At 47.3% G+C, this 23,904-nt stretch overlaps 60 non-coding genes and 22 pseudogenes across 60 annotated transcripts in view; all 82 read right to left on the bottom strand.

Moving 5' to 3' along the window:
* Positions 1–89: 89 nt before the first annotated feature.
* LOC138542719 (5S ribosomal RNA) lies at positions 90–208 on the bottom strand (annotated as a pseudogene).
* Positions 209–314: 106 nt separating this feature from the next.
* LOC138541588 (5S ribosomal RNA) lies at positions 315–433 on the bottom strand. The gene has a single exon (XR_011289590.1). It is a non-coding gene; the product is annotated as a 5S ribosomal RNA (ribosomal RNA).
* Positions 434–539: 106 nt separating this feature from the next.
* Positions 540–658, bottom strand: LOC138539518 (5S ribosomal RNA). Its single transcript, XR_011287583.1, has one exon. It is a non-coding gene; the product is annotated as a 5S ribosomal RNA (ribosomal RNA).
* Positions 659–764: 106 nt separating this feature from the next.
* Positions 765–883, bottom strand: LOC138540601 (5S ribosomal RNA). Its single transcript, XR_011288643.1, has one exon. It is a non-coding gene; the product is annotated as a 5S ribosomal RNA (ribosomal RNA).
* Positions 884–1,347: 464 nt separating this feature from the next.
* On the bottom strand, positions 1,348–1,456 carry LOC138543310 (5S ribosomal RNA; annotated as a pseudogene).
* A 105-nt stretch (positions 1,457–1,561) lies between these two features.
* Positions 1,562–1,680, bottom strand: LOC138537167 (5S ribosomal RNA). The gene has a single exon (XR_011285312.1). It is a non-coding gene; the product is annotated as a 5S ribosomal RNA (ribosomal RNA).
* Positions 1,681–1,786: 106 nt separating this feature from the next.
* LOC138548246 (5S ribosomal RNA) lies at positions 1,787–1,905 on the bottom strand. The gene has a single exon (XR_011292055.1). It is a non-coding gene; the product is annotated as a 5S ribosomal RNA (ribosomal RNA).
* A 106-nt stretch (positions 1,906–2,011) lies between these two features.
* On the bottom strand, positions 2,012–2,130 carry LOC138548760 (5S ribosomal RNA). Its single transcript, XR_011292555.1, has one exon. It is a non-coding gene; the product is annotated as a 5S ribosomal RNA (ribosomal RNA).
* A 463-nt stretch (positions 2,131–2,593) lies between these two features.
* LOC138546002 (5S ribosomal RNA) lies at positions 2,594–2,702 on the bottom strand (annotated as a pseudogene).
* A 106-nt stretch (positions 2,703–2,808) lies between these two features.
* On the bottom strand, positions 2,809–2,927 carry LOC138547544 (5S ribosomal RNA). Its single transcript, XR_011291380.1, has one exon. It is a non-coding gene; the product is annotated as a 5S ribosomal RNA (ribosomal RNA).
* A 106-nt stretch (positions 2,928–3,033) lies between these two features.
* On the bottom strand, positions 3,034–3,152 carry LOC138549811 (5S ribosomal RNA). Its single transcript, XR_011293582.1, has one exon. It is a non-coding gene; the product is annotated as a 5S ribosomal RNA (ribosomal RNA).
* Positions 3,153–3,258: 106 nt separating this feature from the next.
* LOC138539516 (5S ribosomal RNA) lies at positions 3,259–3,377 on the bottom strand. The gene has a single exon (XR_011287581.1). It is a non-coding gene; the product is annotated as a 5S ribosomal RNA (ribosomal RNA).
* A 106-nt stretch (positions 3,378–3,483) lies between these two features.
* On the bottom strand, positions 3,484–3,602 carry LOC138538285 (5S ribosomal RNA). Its single transcript, XR_011286391.1, has one exon. It is a non-coding gene; the product is annotated as a 5S ribosomal RNA (ribosomal RNA).
* A 474-nt stretch (positions 3,603–4,076) lies between these two features.
* LOC138546001 (5S ribosomal RNA) lies at positions 4,077–4,185 on the bottom strand (annotated as a pseudogene).
* A 106-nt stretch (positions 4,186–4,291) lies between these two features.
* On the bottom strand, positions 4,292–4,400 carry LOC138546789 (5S ribosomal RNA; annotated as a pseudogene).
* A 106-nt stretch (positions 4,401–4,506) lies between these two features.
* LOC138547542 (5S ribosomal RNA) lies at positions 4,507–4,625 on the bottom strand. Its single transcript, XR_011291378.1, has one exon. It is a non-coding gene; the product is annotated as a 5S ribosomal RNA (ribosomal RNA).
* Positions 4,626–4,731: 106 nt separating this feature from the next.
* On the bottom strand, positions 4,732–4,850 carry LOC138536883 (5S ribosomal RNA). Its single transcript, XR_011285041.1, has one exon. It is a non-coding gene; the product is annotated as a 5S ribosomal RNA (ribosomal RNA).
* Positions 4,851–4,956: 106 nt separating this feature from the next.
* On the bottom strand, positions 4,957–5,075 carry LOC138549810 (5S ribosomal RNA). The gene has a single exon (XR_011293581.1). It is a non-coding gene; the product is annotated as a 5S ribosomal RNA (ribosomal RNA).
* A 106-nt stretch (positions 5,076–5,181) lies between these two features.
* On the bottom strand, positions 5,182–5,300 carry LOC138539515 (5S ribosomal RNA). The gene has a single exon (XR_011287580.1). It is a non-coding gene; the product is annotated as a 5S ribosomal RNA (ribosomal RNA).
* A 106-nt stretch (positions 5,301–5,406) lies between these two features.
* Positions 5,407–5,525, bottom strand: LOC138538284 (5S ribosomal RNA). The gene has a single exon (XR_011286390.1). It is a non-coding gene; the product is annotated as a 5S ribosomal RNA (ribosomal RNA).
* A 465-nt stretch (positions 5,526–5,990) lies between these two features.
* LOC138544251 (5S ribosomal RNA) lies at positions 5,991–6,099 on the bottom strand (annotated as a pseudogene).
* A 105-nt stretch (positions 6,100–6,204) lies between these two features.
* On the bottom strand, positions 6,205–6,323 carry LOC138547183 (5S ribosomal RNA). Its single transcript, XR_011291032.1, has one exon. It is a non-coding gene; the product is annotated as a 5S ribosomal RNA (ribosomal RNA).
* Positions 6,324–6,429: 106 nt separating this feature from the next.
* LOC138539596 (5S ribosomal RNA) lies at positions 6,430–6,548 on the bottom strand. The gene has a single exon (XR_011287660.1). It is a non-coding gene; the product is annotated as a 5S ribosomal RNA (ribosomal RNA).
* A 106-nt stretch (positions 6,549–6,654) lies between these two features.
* LOC138548759 (5S ribosomal RNA) lies at positions 6,655–6,773 on the bottom strand. Its single transcript, XR_011292554.1, has one exon. It is a non-coding gene; the product is annotated as a 5S ribosomal RNA (ribosomal RNA).
* A 463-nt stretch (positions 6,774–7,236) lies between these two features.
* LOC138544975 (5S ribosomal RNA) lies at positions 7,237–7,345 on the bottom strand (annotated as a pseudogene).
* Positions 7,346–7,451: 106 nt separating this feature from the next.
* Positions 7,452–7,570, bottom strand: LOC138551238 (5S ribosomal RNA). The gene has a single exon (XR_011294966.1). It is a non-coding gene; the product is annotated as a 5S ribosomal RNA (ribosomal RNA).
* Positions 7,571–7,676: 106 nt separating this feature from the next.
* Positions 7,677–7,795, bottom strand: LOC138542403 (5S ribosomal RNA). Its single transcript, XR_011290385.1, has one exon. It is a non-coding gene; the product is annotated as a 5S ribosomal RNA (ribosomal RNA).
* Positions 7,796–7,901: 106 nt separating this feature from the next.
* Positions 7,902–8,010, bottom strand: LOC138542851 (5S ribosomal RNA; annotated as a pseudogene).
* A 105-nt stretch (positions 8,011–8,115) lies between these two features.
* Positions 8,116–8,234, bottom strand: LOC138547325 (5S ribosomal RNA). Its single transcript, XR_011291169.1, has one exon. It is a non-coding gene; the product is annotated as a 5S ribosomal RNA (ribosomal RNA).
* Positions 8,235–8,340: 106 nt separating this feature from the next.
* Positions 8,341–8,459, bottom strand: LOC138539585 (5S ribosomal RNA). Its single transcript, XR_011287649.1, has one exon. It is a non-coding gene; the product is annotated as a 5S ribosomal RNA (ribosomal RNA).
* Positions 8,460–8,565: 106 nt separating this feature from the next.
* On the bottom strand, positions 8,566–8,684 carry LOC138548758 (5S ribosomal RNA). Its single transcript, XR_011292553.1, has one exon. It is a non-coding gene; the product is annotated as a 5S ribosomal RNA (ribosomal RNA).
* Positions 8,685–9,147: 463 nt separating this feature from the next.
* On the bottom strand, positions 9,148–9,256 carry LOC138546000 (5S ribosomal RNA; annotated as a pseudogene).
* A 106-nt stretch (positions 9,257–9,362) lies between these two features.
* LOC138539185 (5S ribosomal RNA) lies at positions 9,363–9,481 on the bottom strand. Its single transcript, XR_011287260.1, has one exon. It is a non-coding gene; the product is annotated as a 5S ribosomal RNA (ribosomal RNA).
* Positions 9,482–9,587: 106 nt separating this feature from the next.
* LOC138549809 (5S ribosomal RNA) lies at positions 9,588–9,706 on the bottom strand. The gene has a single exon (XR_011293580.1). It is a non-coding gene; the product is annotated as a 5S ribosomal RNA (ribosomal RNA).
* A 106-nt stretch (positions 9,707–9,812) lies between these two features.
* Positions 9,813–9,931, bottom strand: LOC138539514 (5S ribosomal RNA). The gene has a single exon (XR_011287579.1). It is a non-coding gene; the product is annotated as a 5S ribosomal RNA (ribosomal RNA).
* A 106-nt stretch (positions 9,932–10,037) lies between these two features.
* Positions 10,038–10,156, bottom strand: LOC138538283 (5S ribosomal RNA). Its single transcript, XR_011286389.1, has one exon. It is a non-coding gene; the product is annotated as a 5S ribosomal RNA (ribosomal RNA).
* A 463-nt stretch (positions 10,157–10,619) lies between these two features.
* LOC138545533 (5S ribosomal RNA) lies at positions 10,620–10,728 on the bottom strand (annotated as a pseudogene).
* A 106-nt stretch (positions 10,729–10,834) lies between these two features.
* On the bottom strand, positions 10,835–10,953 carry LOC138539129 (5S ribosomal RNA). The gene has a single exon (XR_011287207.1). It is a non-coding gene; the product is annotated as a 5S ribosomal RNA (ribosomal RNA).
* A 106-nt stretch (positions 10,954–11,059) lies between these two features.
* Positions 11,060–11,178, bottom strand: LOC138536881 (5S ribosomal RNA). The gene has a single exon (XR_011285039.1). It is a non-coding gene; the product is annotated as a 5S ribosomal RNA (ribosomal RNA).
* A 106-nt stretch (positions 11,179–11,284) lies between these two features.
* Positions 11,285–11,403, bottom strand: LOC138549808 (5S ribosomal RNA). The gene has a single exon (XR_011293579.1). It is a non-coding gene; the product is annotated as a 5S ribosomal RNA (ribosomal RNA).
* A 107-nt stretch (positions 11,404–11,510) lies between these two features.
* LOC138539513 (5S ribosomal RNA) lies at positions 11,511–11,629 on the bottom strand. The gene has a single exon (XR_011287578.1). It is a non-coding gene; the product is annotated as a 5S ribosomal RNA (ribosomal RNA).
* Positions 11,630–11,735: 106 nt separating this feature from the next.
* LOC138538282 (5S ribosomal RNA) lies at positions 11,736–11,854 on the bottom strand. Its single transcript, XR_011286388.1, has one exon. It is a non-coding gene; the product is annotated as a 5S ribosomal RNA (ribosomal RNA).
* Positions 11,855–12,318: 464 nt separating this feature from the next.
* LOC138544314 (5S ribosomal RNA) lies at positions 12,319–12,427 on the bottom strand (annotated as a pseudogene).
* A 105-nt stretch (positions 12,428–12,532) lies between these two features.
* On the bottom strand, positions 12,533–12,651 carry LOC138547312 (5S ribosomal RNA). The gene has a single exon (XR_011291157.1). It is a non-coding gene; the product is annotated as a 5S ribosomal RNA (ribosomal RNA).
* A 106-nt stretch (positions 12,652–12,757) lies between these two features.
* Positions 12,758–12,876, bottom strand: LOC138539574 (5S ribosomal RNA). The gene has a single exon (XR_011287638.1). It is a non-coding gene; the product is annotated as a 5S ribosomal RNA (ribosomal RNA).
* A 106-nt stretch (positions 12,877–12,982) lies between these two features.
* On the bottom strand, positions 12,983–13,101 carry LOC138548756 (5S ribosomal RNA). The gene has a single exon (XR_011292550.1). It is a non-coding gene; the product is annotated as a 5S ribosomal RNA (ribosomal RNA).
* Positions 13,102–13,564: 463 nt separating this feature from the next.
* LOC138545999 (5S ribosomal RNA) lies at positions 13,565–13,673 on the bottom strand (annotated as a pseudogene).
* Positions 13,674–13,779: 106 nt separating this feature from the next.
* On the bottom strand, positions 13,780–13,898 carry LOC138542718 (5S ribosomal RNA; annotated as a pseudogene).
* A 106-nt stretch (positions 13,899–14,004) lies between these two features.
* Positions 14,005–14,123, bottom strand: LOC138549807 (5S ribosomal RNA). Its single transcript, XR_011293578.1, has one exon. It is a non-coding gene; the product is annotated as a 5S ribosomal RNA (ribosomal RNA).
* A 106-nt stretch (positions 14,124–14,229) lies between these two features.
* Positions 14,230–14,348, bottom strand: LOC138539512 (5S ribosomal RNA). The gene has a single exon (XR_011287577.1). It is a non-coding gene; the product is annotated as a 5S ribosomal RNA (ribosomal RNA).
* Positions 14,349–14,454: 106 nt separating this feature from the next.
* LOC138540600 (5S ribosomal RNA) lies at positions 14,455–14,573 on the bottom strand. The gene has a single exon (XR_011288642.1). It is a non-coding gene; the product is annotated as a 5S ribosomal RNA (ribosomal RNA).
* Positions 14,574–15,037: 464 nt separating this feature from the next.
* On the bottom strand, positions 15,038–15,146 carry LOC138543309 (5S ribosomal RNA; annotated as a pseudogene).
* Positions 15,147–15,251: 105 nt separating this feature from the next.
* On the bottom strand, positions 15,252–15,370 carry LOC138537166 (5S ribosomal RNA). Its single transcript, XR_011285311.1, has one exon. It is a non-coding gene; the product is annotated as a 5S ribosomal RNA (ribosomal RNA).
* A 106-nt stretch (positions 15,371–15,476) lies between these two features.
* Positions 15,477–15,595, bottom strand: LOC138548130 (5S ribosomal RNA). Its single transcript, XR_011291944.1, has one exon. It is a non-coding gene; the product is annotated as a 5S ribosomal RNA (ribosomal RNA).
* A 106-nt stretch (positions 15,596–15,701) lies between these two features.
* LOC138548755 (5S ribosomal RNA) lies at positions 15,702–15,820 on the bottom strand. Its single transcript, XR_011292549.1, has one exon. It is a non-coding gene; the product is annotated as a 5S ribosomal RNA (ribosomal RNA).
* Positions 15,821–16,283: 463 nt separating this feature from the next.
* On the bottom strand, positions 16,284–16,392 carry LOC138545998 (5S ribosomal RNA; annotated as a pseudogene).
* A 106-nt stretch (positions 16,393–16,498) lies between these two features.
* LOC138547541 (5S ribosomal RNA) lies at positions 16,499–16,617 on the bottom strand. The gene has a single exon (XR_011291377.1). It is a non-coding gene; the product is annotated as a 5S ribosomal RNA (ribosomal RNA).
* A 106-nt stretch (positions 16,618–16,723) lies between these two features.
* On the bottom strand, positions 16,724–16,842 carry LOC138549806 (5S ribosomal RNA). The gene has a single exon (XR_011293577.1). It is a non-coding gene; the product is annotated as a 5S ribosomal RNA (ribosomal RNA).
* Positions 16,843–16,948: 106 nt separating this feature from the next.
* LOC138539511 (5S ribosomal RNA) lies at positions 16,949–17,067 on the bottom strand. The gene has a single exon (XR_011287576.1). It is a non-coding gene; the product is annotated as a 5S ribosomal RNA (ribosomal RNA).
* Positions 17,068–17,173: 106 nt separating this feature from the next.
* LOC138548754 (5S ribosomal RNA) lies at positions 17,174–17,292 on the bottom strand. The gene has a single exon (XR_011292548.1). It is a non-coding gene; the product is annotated as a 5S ribosomal RNA (ribosomal RNA).
* Positions 17,293–17,755: 463 nt separating this feature from the next.
* On the bottom strand, positions 17,756–17,864 carry LOC138545996 (5S ribosomal RNA; annotated as a pseudogene).
* Positions 17,865–17,970: 106 nt separating this feature from the next.
* LOC138542717 (5S ribosomal RNA) lies at positions 17,971–18,089 on the bottom strand (annotated as a pseudogene).
* Positions 18,090–18,195: 106 nt separating this feature from the next.
* LOC138541587 (5S ribosomal RNA) lies at positions 18,196–18,314 on the bottom strand. The gene has a single exon (XR_011289589.1). It is a non-coding gene; the product is annotated as a 5S ribosomal RNA (ribosomal RNA).
* Positions 18,315–18,420: 106 nt separating this feature from the next.
* On the bottom strand, positions 18,421–18,539 carry LOC138539510 (5S ribosomal RNA). The gene has a single exon (XR_011287575.1). It is a non-coding gene; the product is annotated as a 5S ribosomal RNA (ribosomal RNA).
* A 106-nt stretch (positions 18,540–18,645) lies between these two features.
* LOC138540598 (5S ribosomal RNA) lies at positions 18,646–18,764 on the bottom strand. Its single transcript, XR_011288640.1, has one exon. It is a non-coding gene; the product is annotated as a 5S ribosomal RNA (ribosomal RNA).
* A 464-nt stretch (positions 18,765–19,228) lies between these two features.
* Positions 19,229–19,337, bottom strand: LOC138543308 (5S ribosomal RNA; annotated as a pseudogene).
* Positions 19,338–19,442: 105 nt separating this feature from the next.
* On the bottom strand, positions 19,443–19,561 carry LOC138537165 (5S ribosomal RNA). Its single transcript, XR_011285310.1, has one exon. It is a non-coding gene; the product is annotated as a 5S ribosomal RNA (ribosomal RNA).
* A 106-nt stretch (positions 19,562–19,667) lies between these two features.
* LOC138548012 (5S ribosomal RNA) lies at positions 19,668–19,786 on the bottom strand. Its single transcript, XR_011291831.1, has one exon. It is a non-coding gene; the product is annotated as a 5S ribosomal RNA (ribosomal RNA).
* A 106-nt stretch (positions 19,787–19,892) lies between these two features.
* LOC138548753 (5S ribosomal RNA) lies at positions 19,893–20,011 on the bottom strand. The gene has a single exon (XR_011292547.1). It is a non-coding gene; the product is annotated as a 5S ribosomal RNA (ribosomal RNA).
* Positions 20,012–20,474: 463 nt separating this feature from the next.
* LOC138545995 (5S ribosomal RNA) lies at positions 20,475–20,583 on the bottom strand (annotated as a pseudogene).
* A 106-nt stretch (positions 20,584–20,689) lies between these two features.
* On the bottom strand, positions 20,690–20,808 carry LOC138547540 (5S ribosomal RNA). Its single transcript, XR_011291376.1, has one exon. It is a non-coding gene; the product is annotated as a 5S ribosomal RNA (ribosomal RNA).
* Positions 20,809–20,914: 106 nt separating this feature from the next.
* Positions 20,915–21,033, bottom strand: LOC138549805 (5S ribosomal RNA). Its single transcript, XR_011293576.1, has one exon. It is a non-coding gene; the product is annotated as a 5S ribosomal RNA (ribosomal RNA).
* Positions 21,034–21,139: 106 nt separating this feature from the next.
* Positions 21,140–21,258, bottom strand: LOC138539509 (5S ribosomal RNA). Its single transcript, XR_011287574.1, has one exon. It is a non-coding gene; the product is annotated as a 5S ribosomal RNA (ribosomal RNA).
* Positions 21,259–21,364: 106 nt separating this feature from the next.
* Positions 21,365–21,483, bottom strand: LOC138538281 (5S ribosomal RNA). The gene has a single exon (XR_011286387.1). It is a non-coding gene; the product is annotated as a 5S ribosomal RNA (ribosomal RNA).
* A 474-nt stretch (positions 21,484–21,957) lies between these two features.
* Positions 21,958–22,066, bottom strand: LOC138543307 (5S ribosomal RNA; annotated as a pseudogene).
* A 105-nt stretch (positions 22,067–22,171) lies between these two features.
* Positions 22,172–22,290, bottom strand: LOC138547301 (5S ribosomal RNA). Its single transcript, XR_011291146.1, has one exon. It is a non-coding gene; the product is annotated as a 5S ribosomal RNA (ribosomal RNA).
* A 106-nt stretch (positions 22,291–22,396) lies between these two features.
* LOC138539563 (5S ribosomal RNA) lies at positions 22,397–22,515 on the bottom strand. Its single transcript, XR_011287627.1, has one exon. It is a non-coding gene; the product is annotated as a 5S ribosomal RNA (ribosomal RNA).
* Positions 22,516–22,621: 106 nt separating this feature from the next.
* LOC138548752 (5S ribosomal RNA) lies at positions 22,622–22,740 on the bottom strand. The gene has a single exon (XR_011292546.1). It is a non-coding gene; the product is annotated as a 5S ribosomal RNA (ribosomal RNA).
* A 463-nt stretch (positions 22,741–23,203) lies between these two features.
* LOC138545994 (5S ribosomal RNA) lies at positions 23,204–23,312 on the bottom strand (annotated as a pseudogene).
* A 106-nt stretch (positions 23,313–23,418) lies between these two features.
* LOC138542616 (5S ribosomal RNA) lies at positions 23,419–23,537 on the bottom strand (annotated as a pseudogene).
* A 106-nt stretch (positions 23,538–23,643) lies between these two features.
* LOC138549804 (5S ribosomal RNA) lies at positions 23,644–23,762 on the bottom strand. The gene has a single exon (XR_011293575.1). It is a non-coding gene; the product is annotated as a 5S ribosomal RNA (ribosomal RNA).
* A 106-nt stretch (positions 23,763–23,868) lies between these two features.
* The window catches only part of LOC138539508 (5S ribosomal RNA), a 119-nt gene continuing 83 nt past the window's right edge, over positions 23,869–23,904 (bottom strand). Inside the window, exon 1 of the ribosomal RNA XR_011287573.1 lies at positions 23,869–23,904. This exon is cut by the window's right edge and continues 83 nt beyond it. This is a non-coding gene — a ribosomal RNA (5S ribosomal RNA).

Genomic DNA, 23,904 nt, shown 5'->3' with positions numbered 1-23,904 from the left:
TTGTACTTTTAAGCATCTAGTCGGCTAGACCTTGCAGTTTTGAAAGGCAATTGTGAAATGGCTCACTTCCTGAACTTGGAGCACAAAAAATCCTACAGCACCTGGTATTCCCAGGTGGTCTCCCATCCAGGTACTAACTAGGCCGGACACTGCTTAGCTTCCGAGATCAGACAAGATCAGGCGCAATCAGTGTGGTGTGGCCGTAGGCTCTGGGCCTAGTGAGTTTTGTACTTTTAAGCATCTAGTCAGCTAGACCTTGCAGTTTTAAAAGGCAATTGAGAAATGGCTCACTTCCTGAACTTGGAGCACAAAAAAGCCTACAGCACCTGGTATTCCCAGGCGGTCTCCCATCCAGGTACTAACGAGGCCCGACACTGCTTAGCTTCCGAGATCAGACGAGATTGGGCGCATTCAGTGTGGTGTGGCCGTAGGCTCTGGTTCTTGTGAGTTTTGTACTTTTAAGCATCTAGTCGGCTAGACCTTGCAGTTTTGAAAGGCAATTGAGAAATGGCTCACTTCCTGAACTTGGAGTACAAAAAAGCCTACAGCACCTGGTATTCCCAGGCGGTCTTCCATCCAGGTACTAACTAGGCCCGACACTGCTTAGCTTCTGAGATCAGACGAGATCAGGCACATTCAGTGTGGTGTGGCCGTAGGCTCTGGGCCTAGTGAGTTTTGTACTTTTAAGCATCTAGTCGGCTAGACCTTGCAGTTTTAAAAGGCAATTGAGAAAGGGCTCACTTCCTGAACTTGGAGCACAAAAAAGCCTACAGCACCTGGTATTCCCAGGCGGTCGCCCATCCAGGTACTAACTAGGCCTGACACTGCTTAACTTCCGAGATCAGTCGAGATCGGGTGCATTCAGTGTGGTGTGGCCGTAGGCTCTAGGAATGCTAAGAATATTACTCTTATGCATTTGCATTTAGTAAGCTAAGCCATGCAGCCACTTGCAACATGATACCACGCTCATCGCTCGATCAGGCTCGATCAGGCGAGATATATAAGACTGGTGGGCCCATTCAGGACTCCTATGTCTGGTAGGATAACTTTAATTCATCCATCCTGTGTCTGTTGCAGGGAGGTGGAGAGAACAATCAACACAATAATGGTTTTCTTTCATGCCTCTTGAAGGACTCAATATTCTCTGTACTGCATTACATGTGAAAGTCGATTTATTACCCATGAACACACTACCTGTATGCTAATTCAATGTAAAAAGGTAGCTCCAGCCCTCATGATGTTGTCCAACATTTCCGCTATAAAACGGGATACAATTATTTTGGAAACATACCAAATTTGAAAAATAATTGAGAAGTTGCGCAATTACTAATCATGGAGCACAAAAAAAGCCTACAGCACCTGGTATTCCCAGGCAGTCTCCCATCCAGGTACTAACTAGGCCCGACCCTGCTTAGCTTCCGAGATCGGGCGCATTCAGTGTGGTGTGGCCGTAGGCTCTGGGCCTAGTGAGTTTGTACTTTTAAGCATCTAGTCGGCTAGACCTTGCAGTTTTGAAAGGCAATTGTGAAATGGCTCACTTCCTGAACTTGGAGCACAAAAAAGCCTACAGCACCTGGTATTCCCAGGTGGTCTCCCATCCAGGTACTAACTAGGCCCGACACTGCTTAGCTTCTGAGATCAGACGAGATCGGGCGCATTCAGTGTGGTGTGGCCGTAGGCTCTGGGCCTAGTGAGTTTTGTACTTTTAAGCATCTAGTCGGCTAGACCTTGCAGTTTTGAAAGGCAATTGAGAAATGGCTCACTTCCTGAACTTGGAGTACAAAAAAGCCTACAGCACCTGGTATTCCCAGGCGGTCTCCCATCCAGGTACTAACTAGGCCCAACACTGCTTAACTTCTGAGATCAGACGAGATCAGGCGCATTCAGTGTGGTGTGGCCGTAGGCTCTGGGCCTAGTGAGTGTTGTACTTTTAAGCATCTAGTCGGCTAGACCTTGCAGTTTTAAAAGGCAATTGAGAAAGGGCTCACTTCCTGAACTTGGAGCACAAAAAAGCCTACAGCACCTGGTATTCCCAGGCGGTCTCCCATCCAGGTACTAACTAGGCCTGACACTGCTTAACTTCCGAGATCAGACGAGATCGGGTGCATTCAGTGTGGTGTGGCCGTAGGCTCTAGGAATGCTAAGAATATTACTCTTATGCATTTGCATTTAGTAAGCTAAGCCATGCAGCCACTTGCAACATGATACCACGCTCATCGCTCGATCAGGCTCGATCAGGCGAGATATATAAGACTGGTGGGCCCATTCAGGACTCCTATGTCTGGTAGGATAACTTTAATTCATCCATCCTGTGTCTGTTGCAGGGAGGTGGAGAGAACAATCAACACAATAATGGTTTTCTTTCATGCCTCTTGAAGGACTCAATATTCTCTGTACTGCATTACATGTGAAAGTCGATTTATTACCCATGAACACACTACCTGTATGCTAATTCTATGTAAAAAGGTAGCTCCAGCCCTCATGATGTTGTCCAACATTTCCGCTATAAAACGGGATACAATTATTTTGGAAACATACCAAATTTGAAAAATAATTGAGAAGTTGCGCAATTACTAATCATGGAGCACAAAAAAGCCTACAGCACCTGGTATTCCCAGGCAGTCTCCCATCCAGGTACTAACTAGGCCTGACCCTGCTTAGCTTCCGAGATCGGGCACATTCAGTGTGGTGTGGCCGTAGGCTCTGGGCCTAGTGAGTTTTGTACTTTTAAGCATCTAGTCGGCTAGACCTTGCAGTTTTGAAAGGCAATTGTGAAATGGCTCACTTCCTGAACTTGGAGCACAAAAAAGCCTACAGCACCTGGTATTCCCAGGTGGTCTCCCATCCAGGTACTAACTAGGCCCGACACTGCTTAGCTTCCGAGATCAGACGAGATCGGGCGCAATCAGTGTGGTGTGGCCGTAGGCTCTGGGCCTAGTGAGTTTTGTACTTTTAAGCATCTAGTCAGCTAGACCTTGCAGTTTTGAAAGGCAATTGAGAAATGGCTCACTTCCTGAACTTGGAGCACAAAAAAGCCTACAGCACCTGGTATTCCCAGGCGGTCTCCCATCCAGGTACTAACGAGGCCCGACACTGCTTAGCTTCCGAGATCAGACGAGATCGGGCGCATTCAGTGTGGTGTGGCCGTAGGCTCTGGTTCTTGTGAGTTTTGTACTTTTAAGCATCTAGTCGGCTAGACCTTGCAGTTTTGAAAGGCAATTGAGAAATGGCTCACTTCCTGAACTTGGAGTACAAAAAAGCCTACAGCACCTGGTATTCCCAGGCGGTCTTCCATCCAGGTACTAACTAGGCCCGACACTGCTTAGCTTCTGAGATCAGACGAGATCAGGCACATTCAGTGTGGTGTGGCCGTAGGCTCTGGGCCTAGTGAGTTTTGTACTTTTAAGCATCTAGTCGGCTAGACCTTGCAGTTTTAAAAGGCAATTGAGAAAGGGCTCACTTCCTGAACTTGGAGCACAAAAAAGCCTACAGCACCTGGTATTCCCAGGCGGTCTCCCATCCAGGTACTAACTAGGCCTGACACTGCTTAACTTCCGAGATCAGTCGAGATCGGGTGCATTCAGTGTGGTGTGGCCGTAGGCTCTAGGAATGCTAAGAATATTACTCTTATGCATTTGCATTTAGTAAGCTAAGCCATGCAGCCACTTGCAACATGATACCACGCTCATCGCTCGATCAGCGCTCGATCAGGCTCGATCAGGCGAGATATATAAGACTGGTGGGCCCATTCAGGACTCCTATGTCTGGTAGGATAACTTTAATTCATCCATCCTGTGTCTGTTGCAGGGAGGTGGAGAGAACAATCAACACAATAATGGTTTTCTTTCATGCCTCTTGAAGGACTCAATATTCTCTGTACTGCATTACATGTGAAAGTCGATTTATTACCCATGAACACACTACCTGTATGCTAATTCTATGTAAAAAGGTAGCTCCAGCCCTCATGATGTTGTCCAACATTTCCGCTATAAAACGGGATACAATTATTTTGGAAACATACCAAATTTGAAAAATAATTGAGAAGTTGCGCAATTACTAATCATGGAGCACAAAAAAGCCTACAGCACCTGGTATTCCCAGGCAGTCTCCCATCCAGGTACTAACTAGGCCTGACCCTGCTTAGCTTCCGAGATCGGGCACATTCAGTGTGGTGTGGCCGTAGGCTCTGGGCCTAGTGAGTTTTGTACTTTTAAGCATCTAGTCGGCTAGACCTTGCAGTTTTGAAAGGCAATTGTGAAATGGCTCACTTCCTGAACTTGGAGCACAAAAAAGCCTACAGCACCTGGTATTCCCAGGCAGTCTCCCATCCAGGTACTAACTAGGCCTGACCCTGCTTAGCTTCCGAGATCGGGCACCTTCAGTGTGGTGTGGCCGTAGGCTCTGGGCCTAGTGAGTTTTGTACTTTTAAGCATCTAGTCGGCTAGACCTTGCAGTTTTGAAAGGCAATTGTGAAATGGCTCACTTCCTGAACTTGGAGCACAAAAAAGCCTACAGCACCTGGTATTCCCAGGTGGTCTCCCATCCAGGTACTAACTAGGCCCGACACTGCTTAGCTTCCGAGATCAGACGAGATCGGGCGCAATCAGTGTGGTGTGGCCGTAGGCTCTGGGCCTAGTGAGTTTTGTACTTTTAAGCATCTAGTCAGCTAGACCTTGCAGTTTTGAAAGGCAATTGAGAAATGGCTCACTTCCTGAACTTGGAGCACAAAAAAGCCTACAGCACCTGGTATTCCCAGGCGGTCTCCCATCCAGGTACTAACGAGGCCCGACACTGCTTAGCTTCCGAGATCAGACGAGATCGGGCGCAATCAGTGTGGTGTGGCCGTAGGCTCTGGGCCTAGTGAGTTTTGTACTTTTAAGCATCTAGTCAGCTAGACCTTGCAATTTTGAAAGGCAATTGAGAAATGGCTCACTTCCTGAACTTGGAGCACAAAAAAGCCTACAGCACCTGGTATTCCCAGGCGGTCTCCCATCCAGGTACTAACGAGGCCCGACACTGCTTAGCTTCCGAGATCAGACGAGATCGGGCGCATTCAGTGTGGTGTGGCCGTAGGCTCTGGTTCTTGTGAGTTTTGTACTTTTAAGCATCTAGTCGGCTAGACCTTGCAGTTTTGAAAGGCAATTGAGAAATGGCTCACTTCCTGAACTTGGAGTACAAAAAAGCCTACAGCACCTGGTATTCCCAGGCGGTCTTCCATCCAGGTACTAACTAGGCCCGACACTGCTTAGCTTCTGAGATCAGACGAGATCAGGCACATTCAGTGTGGTGTGGCCGTAGGCTCTGGGCCTAGTGAGTTTTGTACTTTTAAGCATCTAGTCGGCTAGACCTTGCAGTTTTAAAAGGCAATTGAGAAAGGGCTCACTTCCTGAACTTGGAGCACAAAAAAGCCTACAGCACCTGGTATTCCCAGGCGGTCTCCCATCCAGGTACTAACTAGGCCTGACACTGCTTAACTTCCGAGATCAGTCGAGATCGGGTGCATTCAGTGTGGTGTGGCCGTAGGCTCTAGGAATGCTAAGAATATTACTCTTATGCATTTGCATTTAGTAAGCTAAGCCATGCAGCCACTTGCAACATGATACCACGCTCATCGCTCGATCAGCGCTCGATCAGGCGAGATATATAAGACTGGTGGGCCCATTCAGGACTCCTATGTCTGGTAGGATAACTTTAATTCATCCATCCTGTGTCTGTTGCAGGGAGGTGGAGAGAACAATCAACACAATAATGGTTTTCTTTCATGCCTCTTGAAGGACTCAATATTCTCTGTACTGCATTACATGTGAAAGTTGATTTATTACCCATGAACACACTACCTGTATGCTAATTCTATGTAAAAAGGTAGCTCCAGCCCTCATGATGTTGTCCAACATTTCCGCTATAAAACGGGATACAATTATTTTGGAAACATACCAAATTTGAAAAATAATTGAGAAGTTGCGCAATTACTAATCATGGAGCACAAAAAAAGCCTACAGCACCTGGTATTCCCAGGCAGTCTCCCATCCAGGTACTAACTAGGCCCGACCCTGCTTAGCTTCCGAGATCGGGCGCATTCAGTGTGGCGTGGCCGTAGGCTCTGGGCCTAGTGAGTTTGTACTTTTAAGCATCTAGTCGGCTAGACCTTGCAGTTTTGAAAGGCAATTGTGAAATGGCTCACTTCCTGAACTTGGAGCACAAAAAAGCCTACAGCACCTGGTATTCCCAGGTGGTCTCCCATCTAGGTACTAACTAGGCCCGACACTGCTTAGCTTCCGAGATCAGACGAGATCGGGCGCATTCAGTGTGGTGTGGCCGTAGGCTCTGGGCCTAGTGAGTTTTGTACTTTTAAGCATCTAGTCGGCTAGACCTTGCAGTTTTGAAAGGCAATTGAGAAATGGCTCACTTCCTGAACTTGGAGTACAAAAAAGCCTACAGCACCTGGTATTCCCAGGCGGTCTCCCATCCAGGTACTAACTAGGCCCGACACTGCTTAGCTTCTGAGATCAGACGAGATCAGGCGCATTCAGTGTGGTGTGGCCGTAGGCTCTGGGCCTAGTGAGTGTTGTACTTTTAAGCATCTAGTCGGCTAGACCTTGCAGTTTTAAAAGGCAATTGAGAAAGGGCTCACTTCCTGAACTTGGAGCACAAAAAAGCCTACAGCACCTGGTATTCCCAGGCGGTCTCCCATCCAGGTACTAACTAGGCCTGACACTGCTTAACTTCCGAGATCAGACGAGATCGGGTGCATTCAGTGTGGTGTGGCCGTAGGCTCTAGGAATGCTAAGAATATTACTCTTATGCATTTGCATTTAGTAAGCTAAGCCATGCAGCCACTTGCAACATGATACCACGCTCATCGCTCGATCAGGCTCGATCAGGCGAGATATATAAGACTGGTGGGCCCATTCAGGACTCCTATGTCTGGTAGGATAACTTTAATTCATCCATCCTGTGTCTGTTGCAGGGAGGTGGAGAGAACAATCAACACAATAATGGTTTTCTTTCATGCCTCTTGAAGGACTCAATATTCTCTGTACTGCATTACATGTGAAAGTCGATTTATTACCCATGAACACACTACCTGTATGCTAATTCTATGTAAAAAGGTAGCTCCAGCCCTCATGATGTTGTCCAACATTTCCGCTATAAAACGGGATACAATTATTTTGGAAACAGACCAAATTTGAAAAATAATTGAGAAGTTGCGCAATTACTAATCATGGAGCACAAAACAGCCTACAGCACCTGGTATTCCCAGGCAGTCTCCCATCCAGGTACTAACTAGGCCTGACCCTGCTTAGCTTCCGAGATCGGGCGCATTCAGTGTGGTGTGGCCGTAGGCTCTGGGCCTAGTGAGTTTTGTACTTTTAAGCATCTAGTCGGCTAGACCTTGCAGTTTTGAAAGGCAATTGAGAAATGGCTCACTTCCTGAACTTGGAGCACAAAAAAGCCTACAGCACCTGGTATTCCCAGGTGGTCTCCCATCCAGGTACTAACGAGGCCCGACACTGCTTAGCTTCCGAGATCAGACGAGATCGGGCGCAATCAGTGTGGTGTGGCCGTAGGCTCTGGGCCTAGTGAGTTTTGTACTTTTAAGCATCTAGTCAGCTAGACCTTGCAGTTTTGAAAGGCAATTGAGAAATGGCTCACTTCCTGAACTTGGAGCACAAAAAAGCCTACAGCACCTGGTATTCCCAGGCGGTCTCCCATCCAGGTTCTAACGAGGCCCGACACTGCTTAGCTTCCGAGATCAGACGAGATCGGGCGCAATCAGTGTGGTGTGGCCGTAGGCTCTGGGCCTAGTGAGTTTTGTACTTTTAAGCATCTAGTCAGCTAGACCTTGCAATTTTGAAAGGCAATTGAGAAATGGCTCACTTCCTGAACTTGGAGCACAAAAAAGCCTACAGCACCTGGTATTCCCAGGCGGTCTCCCATCCAGGTACTAACTAGGCCCGACCCTGCTTAGCTTCCGAGATCGGGCGCATTCAGTGTGGTGTGGCCGTAGGCTCTGGGCCTAGTGAGTTTGTACTTTTAAGCATCTAGTCGGCTAGACCTTGCAGTTTTGAAAGGCAATTGTGAAATGGCTCACTTCCTGAACTTGGAGCACAAAAAAGCCTACAGCACCTGGTATTCCCAGGTGGTCTCCCATCCAGGTACTAACTAGGCCCGACACTGCTTAGCTTCCGAGATCAGACGAGATCGGGCGCATTCAGTGTGGTGTGGCCGTAGGCTCTGGGCCTAGTGAGTTTTGTACTTTTAAGCATCTAGTCGGCTAGACCTTGCAGTTTTGAAAGGCAATTGAGAAATGGCTCACTTCCTGAACTTGGAGTACAAAAAAGCCTACAGCACCTGGTATTCCCAGGCGGTCTCCCATCCAGGTACTAACTAGGCCCGACACTGCTTAGCTTCTGAGATCAGACGAGATCAGGCGCATTCAGTGTGGTGTGGCCGTAGGCTCTGGGCCTAGTGAGTGTTGTACTTCTAAGCATCTAGTCGGCTAGACCTTGCAGTTTTAAAAGGCAATTGAGAAAGGGCTCACTTCCTGAACTTGGAGCACAAAAAAGCCTACAGCACCTGGTATTCCCAGGCGGTCTCCCATCCAGGTACTAACTAGGCCTGACACTGCTTAACTTCCGAGATCAGACGAGATCGGGTGCATTCAGTGTGGTGTGGCCGTAGGCTCTAGGAATGCTAAGAATATTACTCTTATGCATTTGCATTTAGTAAGCTAAGCCATGCAGCCACTTGCAACATGATACCACGCTCATCGCTCGATCAGGCTCGATCAGGCGAGATATATAAGACTGGTGGGCCCATTCAGGACTCCTATGTCTGGTAGGATAACTTTAATTCATCCATCCTGTGTCTGTTGCAGGGAGGTGGAGAGAACAATCAACACAATAATGGTTTTCTTTCATGCCTCTTGAAGGACTCAATATTCTCTGTACTGCATTACATGTGAAAGTCGATTTATTACCCATGAACACACTACCTGTATGCTAATTCTATGTAAAAAGGTAGCTCCAGCCCTCATGATGTTGTCCAACATTTCCGCTATAAAACGGGATACAATTATTTTGGAAACATACCAAATTTGAAAAATAATTGAGAAGTTGCGCAATTACTAATCATGGAGCACAAAAAAGCCTACAGCACCTGGTATTCCCAGGCAGTCTCCCATCCAGGTACTAACTAGGCCTGACCCTGCTTAGCTTCCGAGATCGGGCACATTCAGTGTGGTGTGGCCGTAGGCTCTGGGCCTAGTGAGTTTTGTACTTTTAAGCATCTAGTCGGCTAGACCTTGCAGTTTTGAAAGGCAATTGTGAAATGGCTCACTTCCTGAACTTGGAGCACAAAAAAGCCTACAGCACCTGGTATTCCCAGGTGGTCTCCCATCCAGGTACTAACTAGGCCCGACACTGCTTAGTTTCCGAGATCAGACGAGATCGGGCGCAATCAGTGTGGTGTGGCCGTAGGCTCTGGGCCTAGTGAGTTTTGTACTTTTAAGCATCTAGTCAGCTAGACCTTGCAGTTTTGAAAGGCAATTGAGAAATGGCTCACTTCCTGAACTTGGAGCACAAAAAAGCCTACAGCACCTGGTATTCCCAGGCGGTCTCCCATCCAGGTACTAACGAGGCCCGACACTGCTTAGCTTCCGAGATCAGACGAGATCGGGCGCATTCAGTGTGGTGTGGCCGTAGGCTCTGGTTCTTGTGAGTTTTGTACTTTTAAGCATCTAGTCGGCTAGACCTTGCAGTTTTGAAAGGCAATTGAGAAATGGCTCACTTCCTGAACTTGGAGTACAAAAAAGCCTACAGCACCTGGTATTCCCAGGCGGTCTTCCATCCAGGTACTAACTAGGCCCGACACTGCTTAGCTTCTGAGATCAGACGAGATCAGGCACATTCAGTGTGGTGTGGCCGTAGGCTCTGGGCCTAGTGAGTTTTGTACTTTTAAGCATCTAGTCGGCTAGACCTTGCAGTTTTAAAAGGCAATTGAGAAAGGGCTCACTTCCTGAACTTGGAGCACAAAAAAGCCTACAGCACCTGGTATTCCCAGGCGGTCTCCCATCCAGGTACTAACTAGGCCTGACACTGCTTAACTTCCGAGATCAGTCGAGATCGGGTGCATTCAGTGTGGTGTGGCCGTAGGCTCTAGGAATGCTAAGAATATTACTCTTATGCATTTGCATTTAGTAAGCTAAGCCATGCAGCCACTTGCAACATGATACCACGCTCATCGCTCGATCAGGCTCGATCAGGCGAGATATATAAGACTGGTGGGCCCATTCAGGACTCCTATGTCTGGTAGGATAACTTTAATTCATCCATCCTGTGTCTGTTGCAGGGAGGTGGAGAGAACAATCAACACAATAATGGTTTTCTTTCATGCCTCTTGAAGGACTCAATATTCTCTGTACTGCATTACATGTGAAAGTCGATTTATTACCCATGAACACACTACCTGTATGCTAATTCTATGTAAAAAGGTAGCTCCAGCCCTCATGATGTTGTCCAACATTTCCGCTATAAAACGGGATACAATTATTTTGGAAACATACCAAATTTGAAAAATAATTGAGAAGTTGCGCAATTACTAATCATGGAGCACAAAAAAGCCTACAGCACCTGGTATTCCCAGGCAGTCTCCCATCCAGGTACTAACTAGGCCTGACCCTGCTTAGCTTCCGAGATCGGGCGCATTCAGTGTGGTGTGGCTGTAGGCTCTGGGCCTAGTGAGTTTTGTACTTTTAAGCATCTAGTCGGCTAGACCTTGCAGTTTTGAAAGGCAATTGTGAAATGGCTCACTTCCTGAACTTGGAGCACAAAAAAGCCTACAGCACCTGGTATTCCCAGGTGGTCTCCCATCCAGGTACTAACTAGGCCTGACACTGCTTAGCTTCCGAGATCAGACGAGATCGGGCGCAATCAGTGTGGTGTGGCCGTAGGCTCTGGGCCTAGTGAGTTTTGTACTTTTAAGCATCTAGTCAGCTAGACCTTGCAGTTTTGAAAGGCAATTGAGAAATGGCTCACTTCCTGAACTTGGAGCACAAAAAAGCCTACAGCACCTGGTATTCCCAGGCGGTCTCCCATCCAGGTACTAACGAGGCCCGACACTGCTTAGCTTCCGAGATCAGACGAGATCGGGCGCAATCAGTGTGGTGTGGCCGTAGGCTCTGGGCCTAGTGAGTTTTGTACTTTTAAGCATCTAGTCAGCTAGACCTTGCAGTTTTGAAAGGCAATTGAGAAATGGCTCACTTCCTGAACTTGGAGCACAAAAAAGCCTACAGCACCTGGTATTCCCAGGCGGTCTCCCATCCAGGTACTAACGAGGCCCGACACTGCTTAGCTTCCGAGATCAGACGAGATCGGGCGCATTCAGTGTGGTGTGGCCGTAGGCTCTGGTTCTTGTGAGTTTTGTACTTTTAAGCATCTAGTCGGCTAGACCTTGCAGTTTTGAAAGGCAATTGAGAAATGGCTCACTTCCTGAACTTGGAGTACAAAAAAAGCCTACAGCACCTGGTATTCCCAGGCGGTCTTCCATCCAGGTACTAACTAGGCCCGACACTGCTTAGCTTCTGAGATCAGACGAGATCAGGCACATTCAGTGTGGTGTGGCCGTAGGCTCTGGGCCTAGTGAGTTTTGTACTTTTAAGCATCTAGTCGGCTAGACCTTGCAGTTTTAAAAGGCAATTGAGAAAGGGCTCACTTCCTGAACTTGGAGCACAAAAAAGCCTACAGCACCTGGTATTCCCAGGCGGTCTCCCATCCAGGTACTAACTAGGCCTGACACTGCTTAACTTCCGAGATCAGTCGAGATCGGGTGCATTCAGTGTGGTGTGGCCGTAGGCTCTAGGAATGCTAAGAATATTACTCTTATGCATTTGCATTTAGTAAGCTAAGCCATGCAGCCACTTGCAACATGATACCACGCTCATCGCTCGATCAGGCTCGATCAGGCGAGATATATAAGACTGGTGGGCCCATTCAGGACTCCTATGTCTGGTAGGATAACTTTAATTCATCCATCCTGTGTCTGTTGCAGGGAGGTGGAGAGAACAATCAACACAATAATGGTTTTCTTTCATGCCTCTTGAAGGACTCAATATTCTCTGTACTGCATTACATGTGAAAGTTGATTTATTACCCATGAACACACTACCTGTATGCTAATTCTATGTAAAAAGGTAGCTCCAGCCCTCATGATGTTGTCCAACATTTCCGCTATAAAACGGGATACAATTATTTTGGAAACATACCAAATTTGAAAAATAATTGAGAAGTTGCGCAATTACTAATCATGGAGCACAAAAAAAGCCTACAGCACCTGGTATTCCCAGGCAGTCTCCCATCCAGGTACTAACTAGGCCCGACCCTGCTTAGCTTCCGAAATCGGGCGCATTCAGTGTGGTGTGGCCGTAGGCTCTGGGCCTAGTGAGTTTGTACTTTTAAGCATCTAGTCGGCTAGACCTTGCAGTTTTGAAAGGCAATTGTGAAATGGCTCACTTCCTGAACTTGGAGCACAAAAAAGCCTACAGCACCTGGTATTCCCAGGTGGTCTCCCATCCAGGTACTAACTAGGCCCGACACTGCTTAGCTTCCGAGATCAGACGAGATCGGGCGCATTCAGTGTGGTGTGGCCGTAGGCTCTGGGCCTAGTGAGTTTTGTACTTTTAAGCATCTAGTCGGCTAGACCTTGCAGTTTTGAAAGGCAATTGAGAAATGGCTCACTTCCTGAACTTGGAGTACAAAAAAGCCTACAGCACCTGGTATTCCCAGGCGGTCTCCCATCCAGGTACTAACTAGGCCCGACACTGCTTAGCTTCTGAGATCAGACGAGATCAGGCGCATTCAGTGTGGTGTGGCCGTAGGCTCTGGGCCTAGTGAGTGTTGTACTTTTAAGCATCTAGTCGGCTAGACCTTGCAGTTTTAAAAGGCAATTGAGAAAGGGCTCACTTCCTGAACTTGGAGCACAAAAAAGCCTACAGCACCTGGTATTCCCAGGCGGTCTCCCATCCAGGTACTAACTAGGCCTGACACTGCTTAACTTCCGAGATCAGACGAGATCGGGTGCATTCAGTGTGGTGTGGCCGTAGGCTCTAGGAATGCTAAGAATATTACTCTTATGCATTTGCATTTAGTAAGCTAAGCCATGCAGCCACTTGCAACATGATACCACGCTCATCGCTCGATCAGGCTCGATCAGGCGAGATATATAAGACTGGTGGGCCCATTCAGGACTCCTATGTCTGGTAGGATAACTTTAATTCATCCATCCTGTGTCTGTTGCAGGGAGGTGGAGAGAACAATCAACACAATAATGGTTTTCTTTCATGCCTCTTGAAGGACTCAATATTCTCTGTACTGCATTACATGTGAAAGTCGATTTATTACCCATGAACACACTACCTGTATGCTAATTCTATGTAAAAAGGTAGCTCCAGCCCTCATGATGTTGTCCAACATTTCCGCTATAAAACGGGATACAATTATTTTGGAAACATACCAAATTTGAAAAATAATTGAGAAGTTGCGCAATTACTAATCATGGAGCACAAAAAAGCCTACAGCACCTGGTATTCCCAGGCAGTCTCCCATCCAGGTACTAACTAGGCCTGACCCTGCTTAGCTTCCGAGATCGGGCACATTCAGTGTGGTGTGGCCGTAGGCTCTGGGCCTAGTGAGTTTTGTACTTTTAAGCATCTAGTCGGCTAGACCTTGCAGTTTTGAAAGGCAATTGTGAAATGGCTCACTTCCTGAACTTGGAGCACAAAAAATCCTACAGCACCTGGTATTCCCAGGTGGTCTCCCATCCAGGTACTAACTAGGCCGGACACTGCTTAGCTTCCGAGATCAGACAAGATCAGGCGCAATCAGTGTGGTGTGGCCGTAGGCTCTGGGCCTAGTGAGTTTTGTACTTTTAAGCATCTAGTCAGCTAGACCTTGCAGTTTTAAAAGGCAATTGAGAAATGGCTCACTTCCTGAACTTGGAGCACAAAAAAGCCTACAGCACCTGGTATTCCCAGGCGGTCTCCCATCCAGGTACTAACGAGGCCCGACACTGCTTAGCTTCCGAGATCAGACGAGATCGGGCGCATTCAGTGTGGTGTGGCCGTAGGCTCTGGTTCTTGTGAGTTTTGTACTTTTAAGCATCTAGTCGGCTAGACCTTGCAGTTTTGAAAGGCAATTGAGAAATGGCTCACTTCCTGAACTTGGAGTACAAAAAAGCCTACAGCACCTGGTATTCCCAGGCGGTCTTCCATCCAGGTACTAACTAGGCCCGACACTGCTTAGCTTCTGAGATCAGACGAGATCAGGCACATTCAGTGTGGTGTGGCCGTAGGCTCTGGGCCTAGTGAGTTTTGTACTTTTAAGCATCTAGTCGGCTAGACCTTGCAGTTTTAAAAGGCAATTGAGAAAGGGCTCACTTCCTGAACTTGGAGCACAAAAAAGCCTACAGCACCTGGTATTCCCAGGCGGTCGCCCATCCAGGTACTAACTAGGCCTGACACTGCTTAACTTCCGAGATCAGTCGAGATCGGGTGCATTCAGTGTGGTGTGGCCGTAGGCTCTAGGAATGCTAAGAATATTACTCTTATGCATTTGCATTTAGTAAGCTAAGCCATGCAGCCACTTGCAACATGATACCACGCTCATCGCTCGATCAGGCTCGATCAGGCGAGATATATAAGACTGGTGGGCCCATTCAGGACTCCTATGTCTGGTAGGATAACTTTAATTCATCCATCCTGTGTCTGTTGCAGGGAGGTGGAGAGAACAATCAACACAATAATGGTTTTCTTTCATGCCTCTTGAAGGACTCAATATTCTCTGTACTGCATTACATGTGAAAGTCGATTTATTACCCATGAACACACTACCTGTATGCTAATTCAATGTAAAAAGGTAGCTCCAGCCCTCATGATGTTGTCCAACATTTCCGCTATAAAACGGGATACAATTATTTTGGAAACATACCAAATTTGAAAAATAATTGAGAAGTTGCGCAATTACTAATCATGGAGCACAAAAAAAGCCTACAGCACCTGGTATTCCCAGGCAGTCTCCCATCCAGGTACTAACTAGGCCCGACCCTGCTTAGCTTCCGAGATCGGGCGCATTCAGTGTGGTGTGGCCGTAGGCTCTGGGCCTAGTGAGTTTGTACTTTTAAGCATCTAGTCGGCTAGACCTTGCAGTTTTGAAAGGCAATTGTGAAATGGCTCACTTCCTGAACTTGGAGCACAAAAAAGCCTACAGCACCTGGTATTCCCAGGTGGTCTCCCATCCAGGTACTAACTAGGCCCGACACTGCTTAGCTTCTGAGATCAGACGAGATCGGGCGCATTCAGTGTGGTGTGGCCGTAGGCTCTGGGCCTAGTGAGTTTTGTACTTTTAAGCATCTAGTCGGCTAGACCTTGCAGTTTTGAAAGGCAATTGAGAAATGGCTCACTTCCTGAACTTGGAGTACAAAAAAGCCTACAGCACCTGGTATTCCCAGGCGGTCTCCCATCCAGGTACTAACTAGGCCCAACACTGCTTAACTTCTGAGATCAGACGAGATCAGGCGCATTCAGTGTGGTGTGGCCGTAGGCTCTGGGCCTAGTGAGTGTTGTACTTTTAAGCATCTAGTCGGCTAGACCTTGCAGTTTTAAAAGGCAATTGAGAAAGGGCTCACTTCCTGAACTTGGAGCACAAAAAAGCCTACAGCACCTGGTATTCCCAGGCGGTCTCCCATCCAGGTACTAACTAGGCCTGACACTGCTTAACTTCCGAGATCAGACGAGATCGGGTGCATTCAGTGTGGTGTGGCCGTAGGCTCTAGGAATGCTAAGAATATTACTCTTATGCATTTGCATTTAGTAAGCTAAGCCATGCAGCCACTTGCAACATGATACCACGCTCATCGCTCGATCAGGCTCGATCAGGCGAGATATATAAGACTGGTGGGCCCATTCAGGACTCCTATGTCTGGTAGGATAACTTTAATTCATCCATCCTGTGTCTGTTGCAGGGAGGTGGAGAGAACAATCAACACAATAATGGTTTTCTTTCATGCCTCTTGAAGGACTCAATATTCTCTGTACTGCATTACATGTGAAAGTCGATTTATTACCCATGAACACACTACCTGTATGCTAATTCTATGTAAAAAGGTAGCTCCAGCCCTCATGATGTTGTCCAACATTTCCGCTATAAAACGGGATACAATTATTTTGGAAACATACCAAATTTGAAAAATAATTGAGAAGTTGCGCAATTACTAATCATGGAGCACAAAAAAGCCTACAGCACCTGGTATTCCCAGGCAGTCTCCCATCCAGGTACTAACTAGGCCTGACCCTGCTTAGCTTCCGAGATCGGGCACATTCAGTGTGGTGTGGCCGTAGGCTCTGGGCCTAGTGAGTTTTGTACTTTTAAGCATCTAGTCGGCTAGACCTTGCAGTTTTGAAAGGCAATTGTGAAATGGCTCACTTCCTGAACTTGGAGCACAAAAAAGCCTACAGCACCTGGTATTCCCAGGTGGTCTCCCATCCAGGTACTAACTAGGCCCGACACTGCTTAGCTTCCGAGATCAGACGAGATCGGGCGCAATCAGTGTGGTGTGGCCGTAGGCTCTGGGCCTAGTGAGTTTTGTACTTTTAAGCATCTAGTCAGCTAGACCTTGCAGTTTTGAAAGGCAATTGAGAAATGGCTCACTTCCTGAACTTGGAGCACAAAAAAGCCTACAGCACCTGGTATTCCCAGGCGGTCTCCCATCCAGGTACTAACGAGGCCCGACACTGCTTAGCTTCCGAGATCAGACGAGATCGGGCGCATTCAGTGTGGTGTGGCCGTAGGCTCTGGTTCTTGTGAGTTTTGTACTTTTAAGCATCTAGTCGGCTAGACCTTGCAGTTTTGAAAGGCAATTGAGAAATGGCTCACTTCCTGAACTTGGAGTACAAAAAAGCCTACAGCACCTGGTATTCCCAGGCGGTCTTCCATCCAGGTACTAACTAGGCCCGACACTGCTTAGCTTCTGAGATCAGACGAGATCAGGCACATTCAGTGTGGTGTGGCCGTAGGCTCTGGGCCTAGTGAGTTTTGTACTTTTAAGCATCTAGTCGGCTAGACCTTGCAGTTTTAAAAGGCAATTGAGAAAGGGCTCACTTCCTGAACTTGGAGCACAAAAAAGCCTACAGCACCTGGTATTCCCAGGCGGTCTCCCATCCAGGTACTAACTAGGCCTGACACTGCTTAACTTCCGAGATCAGACGAGATCGGGTGCATTCAGTGTGGTGTGGCCGTAGGCTCTAGGAATGCTAAGAATATTACTCTTATGCATTTGCATTTAGTAAGCTAAGCCATGCAGCCACTTGCAACATGATACCACGCTCATCGCTCGATCAGGCTCGATCAGGCGAGATATATAAGACTGGTGGGCCCATTCAGGACTCCTATGTCTGGTAGGATAACTTTAATTCATCCATCCTGTGTCTGTTGCAGGGAGGTGGAGAGAACAATCAACACAATAATGGTTTTCTTTCATGCCTCTTGAAGGACTCAATATTCTCTGTACTGCATTACATGTGAAAGTCGATTTATTACCCATGAACACACTACCTGTATGCTAATTCTATGTAAAAAGGTAGCTCCAGCCCTCATGATGTTGTCCAACATTTCCGCTATAAAACGGGATACAATTATTTTGGAAACATACCAAATTTGAAAAATAATTGAGAAGTTGCGCAATTACTAATCATGGAGCACAAAAAAGCCTACAGCACCTGGTATTCCCAGGCAGTCTCCCATCCAGGTACTAACTAGGCCTGACCCTGCTTAGCTTCCGAGATCGGGCACATTCAGTGTGGTGTGGCCGTAGGCTCTGGGCCTAGTGAGTTTTGTACTTTTAAGCATCTAGTCGGCTAGACCTTGCAGTTTTGAAAGGCAATTGTGAAATGGCTCACTTCCTGAACTTGGAGCACAAAAAATCCTACAGCACCTGGTATTCCCAGGTGGTCTCCCATCCAGGTACTAACTAGGCCGGACACTGCTTAGCTTCCGAGATCAGACAAGATCAGGCGCAATCAGTGTGGTGTGGCCGTAGGCTCTGGGCCTAGTGAGTTTTGTACTTTTAAGCATCTAGTCAGCTAGACCTTGCAGTTTTAAAAGGCAATTGAGAAATGGCTCACTTCCTGAACTTGGAGCACAAAAAAGCCTACAGCACCTGGTATTCCCAGGCGGTCTCCCATCCAGGTACTAACGAGGCCCGACACTGCTTAGCTTCCGAGATCAGACGAGATTGGGCGCATTCAGTGTGGTGTGGCCGTAGGCTCTGGTTCTTGTGAGTTTTGTACTTTTAAGCATCTAGTCGGCTAGACCTTGCAGTTTTGAAAGGCAATTGAGAAATGGCTCACTTCCTGAACTTGGAGTACAAAAAAGCCTACAGCACCTGGTATTCCCAGGCGGTCTTCCATCCAGGTACTAACTAGGCCCGACACTGCTTAGCTTCTGAGATCAGACGAGATCAGGCACATTCAGTGTGGTGTGGCCGTAGGCTCTGGGCCTAGTGAGTTTTGTACTTTTAAGCATCTAGTCGGCTAGACCTTGCAGTTTTAAAAGGCAATTGAGAAAGGGCTCACTTCCTGAACTTGGAGCACAAAAAAGCCTACAGCACCTGGTATTCCCAGGCGGTCGCCCATCCAGGTACTAACTAGGCCTGACACTGCTTAACTTCCGAGATCAGTCGAGATCGGGTGCATTCAGTGTGGTGTGGCCGTAGGCTCTAGGAATGCTAAGAATATTACTCTTATGCATTTGCATTTAGTAAGCTAAGCCATGCAGCCACTTGCAACATGATACCACGCTCATCGCTCGATCAGGCTCGATCAGGCGAGATATATAAGACTGGTGGGCCCATTCAGGACTCCTATGTCTGGTAGGATAACTTTAATTCATCCATCCTGTGTCTGTTGCAGGGAGGTGGAGAGAACAATCAACACAATAATGGTTTTCTTTCATGCCTCTTGAAGGACTCAATATTCTCTGTACTGCATTACATGTGAAAGTCGATTTATTACCCATGAACACACTACCTGTATGCTAATTCAATGTAAAAAGGTAGCTCCAGCCCTCATGATGTTGTCCAACATTTCCGCTATAAAACGGGATACAATTATTTTGGAAACATACCAAATTTGAAAAATAATTGAGAAGTTGCGCAATTACTAATCATGGAGCACAAAAAAAGCCTACAGCACCTGGTATTCCCAGGCAGTCTCCCATCCAGGTACTAACTAGGCCCGACCCTGCTTAGCTTCCGAGATCGGGCGCATTCAGTGTGGTGTGGCCGTAGGCTCTGGGCCTAGTGAGTTTGTACTTTTAAGCATCTAGTCGGCTAGACCTTGCAGTTTTGAAAGGCAATTGTGAAATGGCTCACTTCCTGAACTTGGAGCACAAAAAAGCCTACAGCACCTGGTATTCCCAGGTGGTCTCCCATCCAGGTACTAACTAGGCCCGACACTGCTTAGCTTCTGAGATCAGACGAGATCGGGCGCATTCAGTGTGGTGTGGCCGTAGGCTCTGGGCCTAGTGAGTTTTGTACTTTTAAGCATCTAGTCGGCTAGACCTTGCAGTTTTGAAAGGCAATTGAGAAATGGCTCACTTCCTGAACTTGGAGTACAAAAAAGCCTACAGCACCTGGTATTCCCAGGCGGTCTCCCATCCAGGTACTAACTAGGCCCAACACTGCTTAACTTCTGAGATCAGACGAGATCAGGCGCATTCAGTGTGGTGTGGCCGTAGGCTCTGGGCCTAGTGAGTGTTGTACTTTTAAGCATCTAGTCGGCTAGACCTTGCAGTTTTAAAAGGCAATTGAGAAAGGGCTCACTTCCTGAACTTGGAGCACAAAAAAGCCTACAGCACCTGGTATTCCCAGGCGGTCTCCCATCCAGGTACTAACTAGGCCTGACACTGCTTAACTTCCGAGATCAGACGAGATCGGGTGCATTCAGTGTGGTGTGGCCGTAGGCTCTAGGAATGCTAAGAATATTACTCTTATGCATTTGCATTTAGTAAGCTAAGCCATGCAGCCACTTGCAACATGATACCACGCTCATCGCTCGATCAGGCTCGATCAGGCGAGATATATAAGACTGGTGGGCCCATTCAGGACTCCTATGTCTGGTAGGATAACTTTAATTCATCCATCCTGTGTCTGTTGCAGGGAGGTGGAGAGAACAATCAACACAATAATGGTTTTCTTTCATGCCTCTTGAAGGACTCAATATTCTCTGTACTGCATTACATGTGAAAGTCGATTTATTACCCATGAACACACTACCTGTATGCTAATTCTATGTAAAAAGGTAGCTCCAGCCCTCATGATGTTGTCCAACATTTCCGCTATAAAACGGGATACAATTATTTTGGAAACATACCAAATTTGAAAAATAATTGAGAAGTTGCGCAATTACTAATCATGGAGCACAAAAAAGCCTACAGCACCTGGTATTCCCAGGCAGTCTCCCATCCAGGTACTAACTAGGCCTGACCCTGCTTAGCTTCCGAGATCGGGCACATTCAGTGTGGTGTGGCCGTAGGCTCTGGGCCTAGTGAGTTTTGTACTTTTAAGCATCTAGTCGGCTAGACCTTGCAGTTTTGAAAGGCAATTGTGAAATGGCTCACTTCCTGAACTTGGAGCACAAAAAAGCCTACAGCACCTGGTATTCCCAGGTGGTCTCCCATCCAGGTACTAACTAGGCCCGACACTGCTTAGCTTCCGAGATCAGACGAGATCGGGCGCAATCAGTGTGGTGTGGCCGTAGGCTCTGGGCCTAGTGAGTTTTGTACTTTTAAGCATCTAGTCAGCTAGACCTTGCAGTTTTGAAAGGCAATTGAGAAATGGCTCACTTCCTGAACTTGGAGCACAAAAAAGCCTACAGCACCTGGTATTCCCAGGCGGTCTCCCATCCAGGTACTAACGAGGCCCGACACTGCTTAGCTTCCGAGATCAGACGAGATCGGGCGCATTCAGTGTGGTGTGGCCGTAGGCTCTGGTTCTTGTGAGTTTTGTACTTTTAAGCATCTAGTCGGCTAGACCTTGCAGTTTTGAAAGGCAATTGAGAAATGGCTCACTTCCTGAACTTGGAGTACAAAAAAGCCTACAGCACCTGGTATTCCCAGGCGGTCTTCCATCCAGGTACTAACTAGGCCCGACACTGCTTAGCTTCTGAGATCAGACGAGATCAGGCACATTCAGTGTGGTGTGGCCGTAGGCTCTGGGCCTAGTGAGTTTTGTACTTTTAAGCATCTAGTCGGCTAGACCTTGCAGTTTTAAAAGGCAATTGAGAAAGGGCTCACTTCCTGAACTTGGAGCACAAAAAAGCCTACAGCACCTGGTATTCCCAGGCGGTCTCCCATCCAGGTACTAACTAGGCCTGACACTGCTTAACTTCCGAGATCAGTCGAGATCGGGTGCATTCAGTGTGGTGTGGCCGTAGGCTCTAGGAATGCTAAGAATATTACTCTTATGCATTTGCATTTAGTAAGCTAAGCCATGCAGCCACTTGCAACATGATACCACGCTCATCGCTCGATCAGCGCTCGATCAGGCTCGATCAGGCGAGATATATAAGACTGGTGGGCCCATTCAGGACTCCTATGTCTGGTAGGATAACTTTAATTCATCCATCCTGTGTCTGTTGCAGGGAGGTGGAGAGAACAATCAACACAATAATGGTTTTCTTTCATGCCTCTTGAAGGACTCAATATTCTCTGTACTGCATTACATGTGAAAGTCGATTTATTACCCATGAACACACTACCTGTATGCTAATTCTATGTAAAAAGGTAGCTCCAGCCCTCATGATGTTGTCCAACATTTCCGCTATAAAACGGGATACAATTATTTTGGAAACATACCAAATTTGAAAAATAATTGAGAAGTTGCGCAATTACTAATCATGGAGCACAAAAAAGCCTACAGCACCTGGTATTCCCAGGCAGTCTCCCATCCAGGTACTAACTAGGCCCGACCCTGCTTAGCTTCCGAGATCGGGCGCATTCAGTGTGGTGTGGCCGTAGGCTCTGGGCCTAGTGAGTTTGTACTTTTAAGCATCTAGTCGGCTAGACCTTGCAGTTTTGAAAGGCAATTGTGAAATGGCTCACTTCCTGAACTTGGAGCACAAAAAAGCCTACAGCACCTGGTATTCCCAGGTGGTCTCCCATCCAGGTACTAACTAGGCCCGACACTGCTTAGCTTCCGAGATCAGACGAGATCGGGCGCATTCAGTGTGGTGTGGCCGTAGGCTCTGGGCCTAGTGAGTTTTGTACTTTTAAGCATCTAGTCGGCTAGACCTTGCAGTTTTGAAAGGCAATTGAGAAATGGCTCACTTCCTGAACTTGGAGTACAAAAAAGCCTACAGCACCTGGTATTCCCAGGCGGTCTCCCATCCAGGTACTAACTAGGCCCGACACTGCTTAGCTTCTGAGATCAGACGAGATCAGGCGCATTCAGTGTGGTGTGGCCGTAGGCTCTGGGCCTAGTGAGTGTTGTACTTTTAAGCATCTAGTCGGCTAGACCTTGCAGTTTTAAAAGGCAATTGAGAAAGGGCTCACTTCCTGAACTTGGAGCACAAAAAAGCCTACAGCACCTGGTATTCCCAGGCGGTCTCCCATCCAGGTACTAACTAGGCCTGACACTGCTTAACTTCCGAGATCAGACGAGATCGGGTGCATTCAGTGTGGTGTGGCCGTAGGCTCTAGGAATGCTAAGAATATTACTCTTATGCATTTGCATTTAGTAAGCTAAGCCATGCAGCCACTTGCAACATGATACCACGCTCATCGCTCGATCAGGCTCGATCAGGCGAGATATATAAGACTGGTGGGCCCATTCAGGACTCCTATGTCTGGTAGGATAACTTTAATTCATCCATCCTGTGTCTGTTGCAGGGAGGTGGAGAGAACAATCAACACAATAATGGTTTTCTTTCATGCCTCTTGAAGGACTCAATATTCTCTGTACTGCATTACATGTGAAAGTCGATTTATTACCCATGAACACACTACCTGTATGCTAATTCTATGTAAAAAGGTAGCTCCAGCCCTCATGATGTTGTCCAACATTTCCGCTATAAAACGGGATACAATTATTTTGGAAACATACCAAATTTGAAAAATAATTGAGAAGTTGCGCAATTACTAATCATGGAGCACAAAAAAGCCTACAGCACCTGGTATTCCCAGGCAGTCTCCCATCCAGGTACTAACTAGGCCTGACCCTGCTTAGCTTCCGAGATCGGGCACATTCAGTGTGGTGTGGCCGTAGGCTCTGGGCCTAGTGAGTTTTGTACTTTTAAGCATCTAGTCGGCTAGACCTTGCAGTTTTGAAAGGCAATTGTGAAATGGCTCACTTCCTGAACTTGGAGCACAAAAAATCCTACAGCACCTGGTATTCCCAGGTGGTCTCCCATCCAGGTACTAACTAGGCCGGACACTGCTTAGCTTCCGAGATCAGACAAGATCGGGCGCAATCAGTGTGGTGTGGCCGTAGGCTCTGGGCCTAGTGAGTTTTGTACTTTTAAGCATCTAGTCAGCTAGACCTTGCAGTTTTAAAAGGCAATTGAGAAATGGCTCACTTCCTGAACTTGGAGCACAAAAAAGCCTACAGCACCTGGTATTCCCAGGCGGTCTCCCATCCAGGTACTAACGAGGCCCGACACTGCTTAGCTTCCGAGATCAGACGAGATCGGGCGCATTCAGTGTGGTGTGGCCGTAGGCTCTGGTTCTTGTGAGTTTTGTACTTTTAAGCATCTAGTCGGCTAGACCTTGCAGTTTTGAAAGGCAATTGAGAAATGGCTCACTTCCTGAACTTGGAGTACAAAAAAGCCTACAGCACCTGGTATTCCCAGGCGGTCTTCCA

This window comes from Ambystoma mexicanum, unplaced genomic scaffold, assembly GCF_040938575.1.
Source record: "Ambystoma mexicanum isolate Mex_15411 unplaced genomic scaffold, UKY_AmexF1_1 Mex_scaf10, whole genome shotgun sequence".
Classification (NCBI taxonomy): Eukaryota; Metazoa; Chordata; class Amphibia; order Caudata; family Ambystomatidae; genus Ambystoma; species Ambystoma mexicanum.
Note: the sequence above shows the minus strand (reverse complement) of the source record. Positions and strands in the feature narration are given on the sequence as shown.